An 11,817-nucleotide genomic window follows, 5' to 3' on the forward strand; every position below is an offset into this window, starting at 1 on the left:
ATCGGTTCACGCTGCCATTCCATGCTCCGACTTGGATGTGCTCGTCAAGCCAGCCAATGAAGCCCGCGTCGTTGCGAAGGTTATCCTCGTGGGGTATCTCACGCTGCATGGAGTTATCCTTCAAGGGGTGACTCTCTTCCTACGCGCGTAAAGGTGGACCATTTTGCGGCACCTTCTGCGACTTTCTGTACCGACGTTCTTACATCCCTACAATGTTACAAATGTATGAAGCTGGGTCACGTGATAAGCGTACGCGAGAAGACAGTGTATTCTCGCTCGCTGCGCTGAAACTCAATCTTCGGAAAGTCGAAAAAGCCACAATTCGCAAGGCTTTCAATCGTAATTGATACCACGAATCTTCGTCAAAAGAGTGCCCGATAATTAACAGAAGAAGTAGCAATACAGAAATAAACGGCGAGATATCATTCGTCTCCGCGTGAGGCTGTCGAGAACACCAGAAAGCGGCGCCATCGTCGCTGAGCTTAATCAAAGAAAGTCCATGCGTCTGCGTCTAGAACACTCCTCCCTCGCCCTGCTTCAATACCTCCATTGCCAGAGAGAAATTTACACGGCTGGTAGAAGGCATTATGCCGTAAAAAGCACAGCGGCGGCTGATTCAGCTTGGTGTACAATGCCGCAGTCACAGCTACACGGAACGGCGGCCACCGGTACAAACCAGGATACCCACTACCGACGCAGCTTTGCCTACGTAGCCGAAGCCGTAGTCTCGTACAGGTTCACAGTGCACATCGCGAACATTTAACTCTGAATCCCGGAGGGACGAGCCGACTGAAGAAGACAGATCAAGGATCACAGTGCTTAAGGTATTGTCAGACACACTTTGCGCGTTCATCGGCAAGCTGAAATCACTGCACGCCCACTTTGCGCAAGAGGTACCGGATTCTTTAATTCGCCTACTTGTAAGGCTAAATTAGGCACCATCACGCGCCTTCCACTGTCGTTTAGTAATGAGGTTAGGCATGTGTTAATCTCTACAGTCGAACTTGATACGCTAAAGCATCGTATCAAAAACTACCAAACTGTGAAGATACGACCCAATCCTTTTTCGAAGTGCGTCAAACGCACCAGTGTTGTTTAACCTCACGCGGATTTTTTTAAACTGGAAGCGCGCCCTGTTCGGTTTCCTCCTCCTCTTCCTTAATTTTTTGAATATGGAGGCCTGGCAAAAATCCTGATTGGCTAAAACGAATACAGTTTGTAGGGGTGTTAGTGCAACGTATATGGAAGTTTACTTAGGTTAGATAAAGTCACTGTAATTTCTTAGCAGGTAAGGCTTCGGGCTGCTGAGCACCATCATATGGATACGCATTCATTTGCTGGCCACGATGGCCGCATTTACATGGGAGCGAAATGCGATGACAACTACGCTGTTAAATTTAAGTAATTGTTTAATAATACCAGGTGACCAAAATAGATCCGGACTCCTGCACAACGGCGAGCTGAATAACCATCGGTTCTGGCATCCAAAACCCCATAAAATAGTAAGCTTAGCTGGAAATTGTAATAATGTCCATTTGAAAAGGCTAGCTTATGGTTAGGTGAAGCTTGCGTAAGAGAAACCGGATGCAGCCAGGTTAGCTTTGACTGCAATCGAACACGTATCCTCATCTACATAACGTAGGAAGATGAACGCAGTTGTCATTAAAATGTATACGTAAGATGTTGGGATTCGGTAGTTACACCTAGTAACAAATACTTTTCTTTTCAGGAGGATTGGGCGTCAATAGCTATGTAAAACGTCAATTACTGATTGCCATTGCTACAGCTTTAATAATATACTTGTCTCTTTCAGATTACGAAATTGCACATATTACATAGTGCTCTGTGACTGTACGAGTCAGAGCTAATATATTGTTCAAGTTTGCTTACGTGCTCGCTCTGATGACTCAAATTCTTTCGGCGCTGATACTTGATGACATTTTTTTTTTGTGACCAGGCAGCGTATGTGGTATTCACTGATATTAGTGCGGCATAAGAATTGCGCTGTGCGCATGGCCTATCCATGGGAAAGGAGGCATTTCGCGTGCCGAATTTAAATAGTACTGCAGGAAGCACCAGTTTTCAAAACGGCGCATTCGAGACGTGAGCTCACGTTTGCAAAGGGTATTATCTGGAGGATGACCCAAATAGAAGATGCGCTAGTGAAGTGGACGAGATGAGGGCGTATATGAGAGTTCTGTGATTACGCGGGTTCAAAGTGGACAAATAACGAAAGCGGTCTGGCGAAGCTCCTCAATTATTACGCACTCACGCAGACCCTGGCAACTAGGCGAAATCACATACTGGTAAATTTCATTGTGATCCCTCTCAGAACGCCGTAAAGGACGGATTATGTAAGGGTGGGTCATAAGTGATGTATTCGGCAATATAAACATTCCTGTACACGGAGAAGGAGCTACAGATTTTGAAGAGGTTGTTGGGTACGTGACAGCGCTGATATGGTGAGAAAGGATGATCTAGGCCTTGGGTGCTCCAAAGAAGAATGAAGCTCAAATGGCTCTGTGAGGGCTCCTTATAACGCGTGTTTTATTAAACTATAGGTCAGCTGCGTGTCAATGTAAACTCCGTAGAATTCATTTCGGGACAACTTATATCCAGCAAGCAAAACAGTCACATTGAAACACAAATTTTACACAGAAAATCAGCCCAGAGTAATTTTTAAATGCGGCAGAAACAGCCCAACAATGCTTGTGAAAGTTTATGTGTACATCATTTCAGTGCCACGAACACACAAACGCAATGCAACAGATTCCTCAGACGCAAATGCTTACTTGCTACAATGCAACTCACACAAAGGAAGTGATATTGGTGAAAATGAAGACATGTTACTTTCCAGTGTATCGCAGTTCATTGCGCCTATGACGGCAACCATGGGACGGCAGATAACGAGGTTGAATACATATTTAAACAACTTCAGCTTTCCGAGACCACGGGATAAGACGTGAGCTACAGTACCTCCTGTTCTTGCCGTAGTCATTAAATGCTTATTAACGAAGGTGCCAGAATGGCAACGAGCAATGCGTCGGAATCGCTTGTGAGTGTCATAGCTGTGCGGTCTTATTTAACAAGAAAGAAAGAAAGAAAGAAAGAAAGAAAGAAAGAAAGAAAGAAAGAAAGAAAGAAAGAAAGAAAGGAAGAAAGAAAGAAAGAAAGAAAGAAAGAAAGTTACTCCAGTCGCGCCGGCGCATCAAACTGAGGTCGTGTCAGTAATGGAGCAAGCCGACATTACGATATATCTAGGAAATGTTGGTTGGAGACCCAGTCAATTCTATCGGTCCAGGTGGCAGGCTAATGTAAAGGGACACTTCATTTTTAAACGGATGCTTGTGCTCTGCTCCTCCCCGCTACAAATTATTAAGGTTTGAAAGCAACCGTCAGAGCATCGATATATATTTTACCTTCAAGTGCTGAAAGGAATATAAAATTTTTAGTCTTTTTTTCTAAGCATGCGACTCATTCCCCGCGGGCTTCTAAGTGTGTTCTTCACAAATATTGCCACAGTAGTTCGAAAAGTAATAATAATAACAATTGTTGCCGTTTTACGTCCCAGAACCACGATATGATTATGAAGAAGGATGTAATGATGGGCTCCGGAAATTCCGACTACCTGAGGTTCTTTAACGTGCACTTAAATCTAAGTACACGTGTCTCAAGCATTATTTTCGGCATCCAAATTGCGGCCGCCGCGGCCAGTTCGAAAAGTATGCAGTCTTAGTTAAAGGAGAGAACATATTCAGGACACACGTGGAACATTCTTTATCAGAGCCTGCAGCAACAGGTAAAGGGATGTGGAAATTTGTCTGCTTCATGTTATGAAAATACTCTATCTCAGTGGTTCATTCCGGTTGTGTAGAAATGGCGGAACTCCTTATCAAATAGGCAAGGCAGAAGCCCCTGTAGATCTATTCATCCCAGCCAATTCATATGTTCATCATCCTGTCGATGCATATTCCCCTGATTCGGTGCCGCAAGACATACTTTTTGGCTGTGTTCAGCTGTATTTGGATGGATATTATATCTGCGGCTTCGCTTAATCTACGCTCTTTCCCTGCACTGCCTTGCTGCCTTCTTGGCCTAATGACAAGTACTGCTGCACTAGCTATATTTACATTTTATGAAATATAAAGCGCAATGAAATAGAAACGACGATTTGTCAGGATAATAACTGTGACTATAATCAGTCTGAACATTCATGTTTGGTTTACTATGTGATACGTCGCGCAACGTCTTGCTTTTGAAGGCTGCACTTTTTTGAACACTGCATAAACACACAAACAATGGGTACAAGACGCAAAGCGAGCTCGTGTAGAACAAATGTCACGCAACTAATATTGTCACGTGGTCGTGACGTCGGCGAAGACAGGAGTCAGCACGTCCGAGATGAAACTGTTTATTTGGCCGAACTTGTGGCCGGGAAACTGAAAGTCAAACTACAGCAATACGCTGATAGCGGCGAACAGAGCGTCGACCGTCGATCAACTGACAAGCAGTCAAGCGCGTCGGCTTTTATACAGGCGCCAGCGAACTTTCCAGCGATATCGCTGTTGGCGGCGTTATCTCTCGACAAAGCTGGAACATTCTCATGCGGCGCGCAATCTTAACAGATTGTTCCAAAACAATCGCGAAGCTTCCTACACATCACGGCGAGGCCTGCGCAGCGCGTTGCCCACAGTCTTTGTGGGTGAAGCTTCAACTCATGAAATGTAAGACTCGCGGCAATATCTTAAAGCAATAACTATATAAAAGAATCGGATCTACGAAATATATGCTATCATACCATAATATTTCCGCGCACATCTTCGCCTGTCACAACCACAAACCATTTGTCAAACAATATCTTTACTAGGACAAGCATGCATGAGTAGTTGAAGGAGCGAAAGGGGAGGGAAAAGACCGTGAGTGTGAGTTTTTTTAAAGGCTTCAAGTTATGAAACTGACATGAAGTCGTTGAAACATTGCCGCTTTCAAGGTATTCACTGGAGCTCAGCGTGCGAACATGGTATTAGGGTGCACCTGTCACGGTGGTCTAGTGATTATGGTGCTCTACTGTTGACCCGAAGGTCGCAGGATCGAATGCCGGCCGTGGCTGCCGCATTTCGATGGAGGCAAAGTGCTTGAGGCCGGTGTACTTAGATTTAGGTGCACGTTAATGAACACCAGATGGTCCAAATTTTTGGAACCACCCTCCAACATGGCGTCCCTCATAACCATATTGTGTTCGTAACAATTATTTTGGTTTCATTGTAGGATAGGTGTGCAAACATCGGACGAACACAGGAAACACGAAGTAGATTGAAGGAGCGCAAGCTATCAACTGATTTATTCGTTCCTAAACAGCTTCTATAAGCTTCTTCAAACGTCACAGGAAAAGGGGTTAAGAAGAGAATGCGAACAATTTATGCCCACCTCATGTCAAGCAAAACCTATGCAGGAAATTGCCTTCTGTTTTATATATATGTTAACCGAAGTGCCGCTTACGCATTCATCACCCTTCTCTTTTATGATAAAAGCTTCTAAATGTTCCCGACCCACTATGTTCCTGCCCTTTCCTAAAATCTTTATCTCTTTGAGCAAAGGCTCGCATCCTCAGCATGTGCCGCAATGAGTGGGTAGGTGCGCTCCTTCTTTATTTAGAACTGACAAGGGACGCTCCTTGGCGCGCTTATTCACGCATCACCCCGTTTGTCCCACGAAGGACCTTCCACATTTGAGCGGTATTTCACATACCACTTTCGTATCACATTTCACAAAGCTTTCAGCATGCTTGATTCCGCAAGCATTGCATAGGGATTCTTTTCCACCAATCCAAGAGCATGATCCGGCAAGTACTCTGGGTGCCGAAAAAAAAAAAACCACATGGACGTCACGGCGATTTGCCACTTTTTTCATGTTATGGCCGACCTTGTGCGTATACGGCAAAACAATGGACTTCTTTTTCGATGGGCACTCGGTGCTGCCATCACGTCTTCGATTATATTTTATCTTCTTAAGATTTTCAGCCACTGCTGTGATTGCCTCACAAGGGAACCCGACCGCACCAACACGGCATGCACCAAGACATGATCCAACTCGCTCAATAAGTTCTTCTAAGATGTTATCATGGTATTACGGGGCGAGATGAGTGTGCGAAACGATTTGTCATTAGGCGAATGCTCATCAAACATAGTATTGTGATACAGATTATTATTTTATAATTGACTTACCCTTTGAATTTTACGATAGCCTAAATGCTGTTTATAACAACTAATTTTTATTTAATGTTGCTGTAATTAAAGGAATAAAGAACGACGCTGACAGATTCTGCCCAGTCGGCACATCTGCAGCTGACACTTGACCTACGCGTACATGTACGAAGTTGGAGGAAACAAATGTGGGCCTGAGTTACAACGATAGTTCATGCGTGGTCCCTCAGTCGGGACCAGTTCGTTTAAGTTCGCTACGTTAGGTGTATAGAAAAACAGACACAAACAAACAAACCACACGGTTTACATTGCCAGAGAGTGCGTATAAACAGACACTGCTTTTCTTTCGCAAGCGCGAAGCAAAACTACAAGCGCGCTCTTGGATGCGTGCGTCGAAGTAACCAAGAACCTAAGGGAGCCGGGACCCGGGGCGGTGTTACAAAACGGTTCACGCAACACTTGGAAACACTTCACGGTTCCGCCTCGCTCAATTTCCGCCGGTCGTTGTCGCAGTCGTCGCAACTGGCGCGAAAACAGAGCCGCTGACGATACAAAGGGGGCGCGCTTGCGACAGCAGTGGTGGTTTCATTGGCGCCATCAACTGCGCTTCTCAACTGGGAACTGAATGGAACGCCTTGCGCGCGACACTCCAGCGTGCTAACCGATCCGTGAGAAAGGACGCGACTCATTTAACGGCTGCGAGGAAGTGGAGGAACATTCTTGCGTCTGTGTTTGCGCTATTCTATTTCACCCTACAGCTTACCGCAGGGTGAGACCGTTCTTGTGTAACGACAAGAGGCGGGCAAAAAGCAGTACAGAAAAAAAAGAAGAGACTGTGCGATTTGTCCTAAAATGTCTACGCGTATTCCGATAGGTCCGTTGCCGCCGGCCGTTGCAACTAATGTCTTCTCTTAGATAACGAAATCGGAGGTGGTACTTGCGGTGTGGTGTAATCAGAAGACTCTGAGCAATGGTAAGCGAAGTTTAGTTTGACTTGGAGCATGCTGATAAACTGAGCTAAAAGTGTTAAGAAAGTTTATTAAAAACAGATCCAGAGTTTATAAAGCTGTCGTCCAAACTGTACAGGGCATTTTGCATAATGTAAGTCATGTTGGCTCGTGTTACTCGATTTTTTTTTCGTTATTTTATACCGACCGTAGAACTCGGCCAGCGCTTATAAATTCCGTGGAACTTAATATTCCATATTTCGATCTTAAAATTCGCCTTCACTGAGTACGTTAAACGCGACGCATCTGCCCAACTCCTCTGCTCAAAGCAATACCGGCTGCAGTAACGGCAGTGTCTGTATTGTCAGCTGTTAGTGCAGAATGATCGCATCGAACAACTTTGTGTATGACTGTAAGGTACCCTCATTATAAATGTTTTATAGAGTGGGCAGCCGCTCGTAATGTATTATTCATATTTAAACTATTTACATGATTATATCAAGAGTCTGTGTTGCCTGGAAAATTTTTCAGTAAAGTATGACGGTCGGTACAATCCGATACGACTCCAAAACCACCTACTCAAGAGCCCGCCGTCAGATCCAGCTCAAATAGCACCATCGTCATCTTTATTGCAAGGTGTCAACCATAATGTGAAATCTTGAATTTAAAATAATTTTTCTTATCGATAATATGCTCGCAGTAGGCGGAAACAGAGCAAAAAATAATTTTTTTAGCGGACTAATCGATGTTTTCTTTTATACCATCAGTGCGTACTTGGCGCTACCTATATACCAATATCAACACAAAAACACTGCCAAGTGTTCATGCTCTTCAAAATATTTATTTGGTATAATTGTGATGATGACAATACACTAGATGCATTCTGATCCTTAGCATATTGTTAGTATGGATCAATATATTAGGAACAATAAATACACAATCGCGATATCACTTTTTTTGATAACGGCGAATACAGATAGCGTCACAACGATTACGCGCTGTTTTCTGCCTTACTAGGACAACAACCCTCCATGGAAGCCTGGTGGTTATGGTGCTTGATTGCCGATCCGAAAGTCGCGGGATCGAATTCCGGCTGCTGCGCCCACATACTCGAGGCCTGTGCACCTAGATTTAGGTGAACGTTAAGAACACCAGGTGGCCAAATTTTCTGGAGTCCTCCACTTCGGTGTCCCTCATAATGACGTGGTTTCGGAACGTAGAACGCCAACATTATTATACAATAGTCCAGGGGTCGTCAACCTGCGGCCCGCAGGGCAGTATTATGCGGCCCCGGCACGACGTCAGAACTCCCCCCCCCCCCCCCCCCCACAACCACACACCTTCTCTCTGTCACTTCTCATAAAGCCGACGTGGAAGTTTTGACGTCAAATGGGGTTTTTACTTGTAACTTATGTCGCTAAATTGCAACTTTCCGACATGCGTGCGGAAAATATACATCATGTTTATATTTATCTTCCAGTTTTCCATTCTTGTCAATTCTCAGAATTTCTCGCTTTGCCTGCAAAGCGCACCCCCCCCCCCCCCGCCCCCCGCCTCTTCCCTCACTGATTTGCCATGCGGCCCTCGCCGTGGTGGCTTCATGCAACTCGACTCTCCACCTCAGAAGGTTGAAGACCCCTACATTTGACTACGAGAACACGCTGAAACGATGTTATTCATATCTGAATAACATCGATTGAGCTAGAGTCATTAGGAGTGATCGTCTCTGCCCAGCTTAGAGAGAACGGCACACGATGTGCAGCAAAGTTTGGCATGGGGCTCAGATCCAGTTGGCAATTATTATAGAGTGGTTTGATAAACTATACGTGTGCTGCAGCTCTTGCCGCATACAGTACACGTTGCAGTTTTTCACAGACAACAATGAAGCGTTGTCTGAGGTGACGATGAACATACAATAAATAAATTTCTGCCGCGTGGAGGTAAGTTTTTTCTGATTATAATTTTTTGCTCTATATCACTGTGCGGGTATTCCACTTTAATGTAGTGCTGTAAGTTACGTTACTTTGCAGCATAGTGTCTATTTACTGTCGTGTTAGATGCCAATTTAAGGCCGATGCAATATCACTGCGCGTTAAATTCGGCGACATGCTAGAATCAGGGCAAATACTGCCCGATAAATAAGGGTTTTGCTTTTAGTGGAATTTTTTGTTGCTTCTCGCTGATTCCGACCCACTTTGAGAATGCCGTCAAGGTAATTGTGTAACCTCGGTTTAACACGTGAACTAAAACATTTCCTCTTCGTCTACTACCTTCGCAAGTAAAGAATCAGCAATGAATTTACCATCGAGATCTGGGAGTTTCACTTTACAATTTTACGAGAAAAAAAAAACAATGCGTTGTGACATACTCCCCATCTAGCGCTTTATCTTCACATTCCAAACATCCCGTGGTTCTAATGAAAAATGGTTACTTATGTTTTCCATGACAATGAAGTACATGTTCTGTATGCGTCATGCCGCTATGCTTCCTGCCTAAAAGCGTTCTAAATTTTGGTGCTCGTGAAAACGTTTACGCAGATGCATGGACAGCAAAGCCCGCCATATCAAAACTTACAGTTACTCAAGAAATATCACATTGCCAAAGCTGCCCTCTTAGGAGCTTGCACTGCTCTAAGCGTAACAAGGCGAACTGACCAAGGACTCGTTTCTTTGTTAGACACAACTTGAGGAATCGAACAGACGATGAATCCAGGGAAGACATCGGGGACATTAGTTGTAGTTTAAAGTGCAGTGCAGTATCAATACCATAAATTGAAAAGTATCAAAGCGGATGAAAAATATAAGCTGCCGCCGGTAGGGACATAAGATACAGCCTTCTGATAACATGTGCGATGCTCCGCTATAGTTCAGATACGGTGTTGGTCGTTCCCCGTCCGCTTTATTGGGTATTTCTTTGCGTGCAATCTTGGGAGTATTCTGGAGAGGCCCTTTCTTACTACTTCGTTTTTGTCCCCAGTAGCGAATAACACACCATAAGAATCGACCTTCGAATATGCCGCATTGTGGTCACAATATAAAGTGTGGCCACGGTCAGAAGAGCTCACGTATTCTAAACACGCGCATGTCCAGTGCTGGAAGACAGAACATGCTGCTGCTTCCCTATGTATTATCAAAAAGGAGAACATAACTGCAGAAGCGGTATGACTATGAAAGATGAAAGAATAACACGGCATATCAGAATGGTGTCCAAACGTGCTTGTGCCTTCCCACGTACAAACATTATGGATCTATACTGACGCGATTGTTTATGGCGTGCGTCCCTTTCGAGACAGGCTTCGTGGCCACACTTTCGCACTTTCAGAGAGTGCTGGCGATATTGACCTTGTGAAATAGGACGGCGCCTGTCTGAAACGTTTCTGATTATTTCGGTCTACGTTCTCTTTCAGGCAGCTGTCCCTGTTGTCGGCAAGTGCCAAAGCCTGGACGCGTCGTTGCTGAGATACTGAAGGCATGGATCAATTTTTCACGCGCTGTGTCCTGTCGCGGTGGCGCATCTGGTCAGAGAAGAAAGCAAAACATAACTGTCGCGTTCTGTTTGAGGTGTATACGCTTTGCGCAACTCAAGAAAGAACAATAAACAGCGTGAAACAGGCGTGCGCGTCAGCGAGGAGGCTTCTAAATCGATGCTGGTTCGCGTTCTCTTTTGTTCATTTACAAGTTTTTTTTTTATCATGGAATTCACTCGGTTTTTCCTTGTGAAGTCGTTTCATCATGCGCGAAGAAGATATGAGCCGTTTTGTTGATGCTTCAGTGGGTTCAGTCTGCGCATAGAGGCACCTATGACGACAGAATCTACTTGCCTGCGTACACCGCCCTTGACATAAAAAATAAATAAACAGAAGTGTTATATTTGAGATCAGAGCTGTCTGGTGAAATCTGCATTAGGTATACCGCAGATGTTAAATAGAAAGAAAAAAGCGAGTCAGCAGTGCCCGACGTTGAACTTGCGAAACATGTGGCATATGTAATGTTATCGATCTTACTAAGACCCCAATCTGAACTGGTTGCCCCGGTAACATTCGGGAGAACAGCTCGAAAAAAAAGACGCAGACGATAGTCACCAACGAAACACACACCCACCCCCCCCCCACACACACGCACACGCACACACACACGCACGCATGTTTTTTTTTTTTTTTGCTTGCGCTTGTGCTTACGCTAACCCGTTCAATGACTTCATTACGGAACTTTAGTTTTGCTGGTGGCGTAGTAAGTGGAGTTTGAAGAACGGTTAGGGAGTAAATTAGAGACAATAATTCAGTTCAACGTATGCATGAGAGATATAGCACATTGCACACAGTGCCAAGAAAATTGCGCTTATTTTTCGGTAAGACTATGACAGTAAAAAAAGAAAGTTTCTTTAGCTGCACCGTGGTCACATCGCGCCATTCACAGGACACGGGGCTATTTCTACAGCAGAATAGTCGGGGAAAGAGAATGATGAAATGATGCCAACCAAATCACTGCTACTTCGGAACGGTGCATGCGACGGTGGCATATATCCGTACATTGTTTTTAACAGCGCTAGAATGCAAAGAAAAAATAAGGGGGATGAGGGGGGGGGTCAACGGTAATGTTGTCTTTCTATGCCTAAACATGTAGCTGTTGAGTGCGCCTTTTGGCGAGTTTCAACCTCAAGTAAAAGAG

The sequence above is a fragment of the Rhipicephalus sanguineus genome, chromosome 3, assembly GCF_013339695.2.
Source record: "Rhipicephalus sanguineus isolate Rsan-2018 chromosome 3, BIME_Rsan_1.4, whole genome shotgun sequence".
Lineage (NCBI taxonomy): Eukaryota > Metazoa > Arthropoda > Arachnida > Ixodida > Ixodidae > Rhipicephalus > Rhipicephalus sanguineus.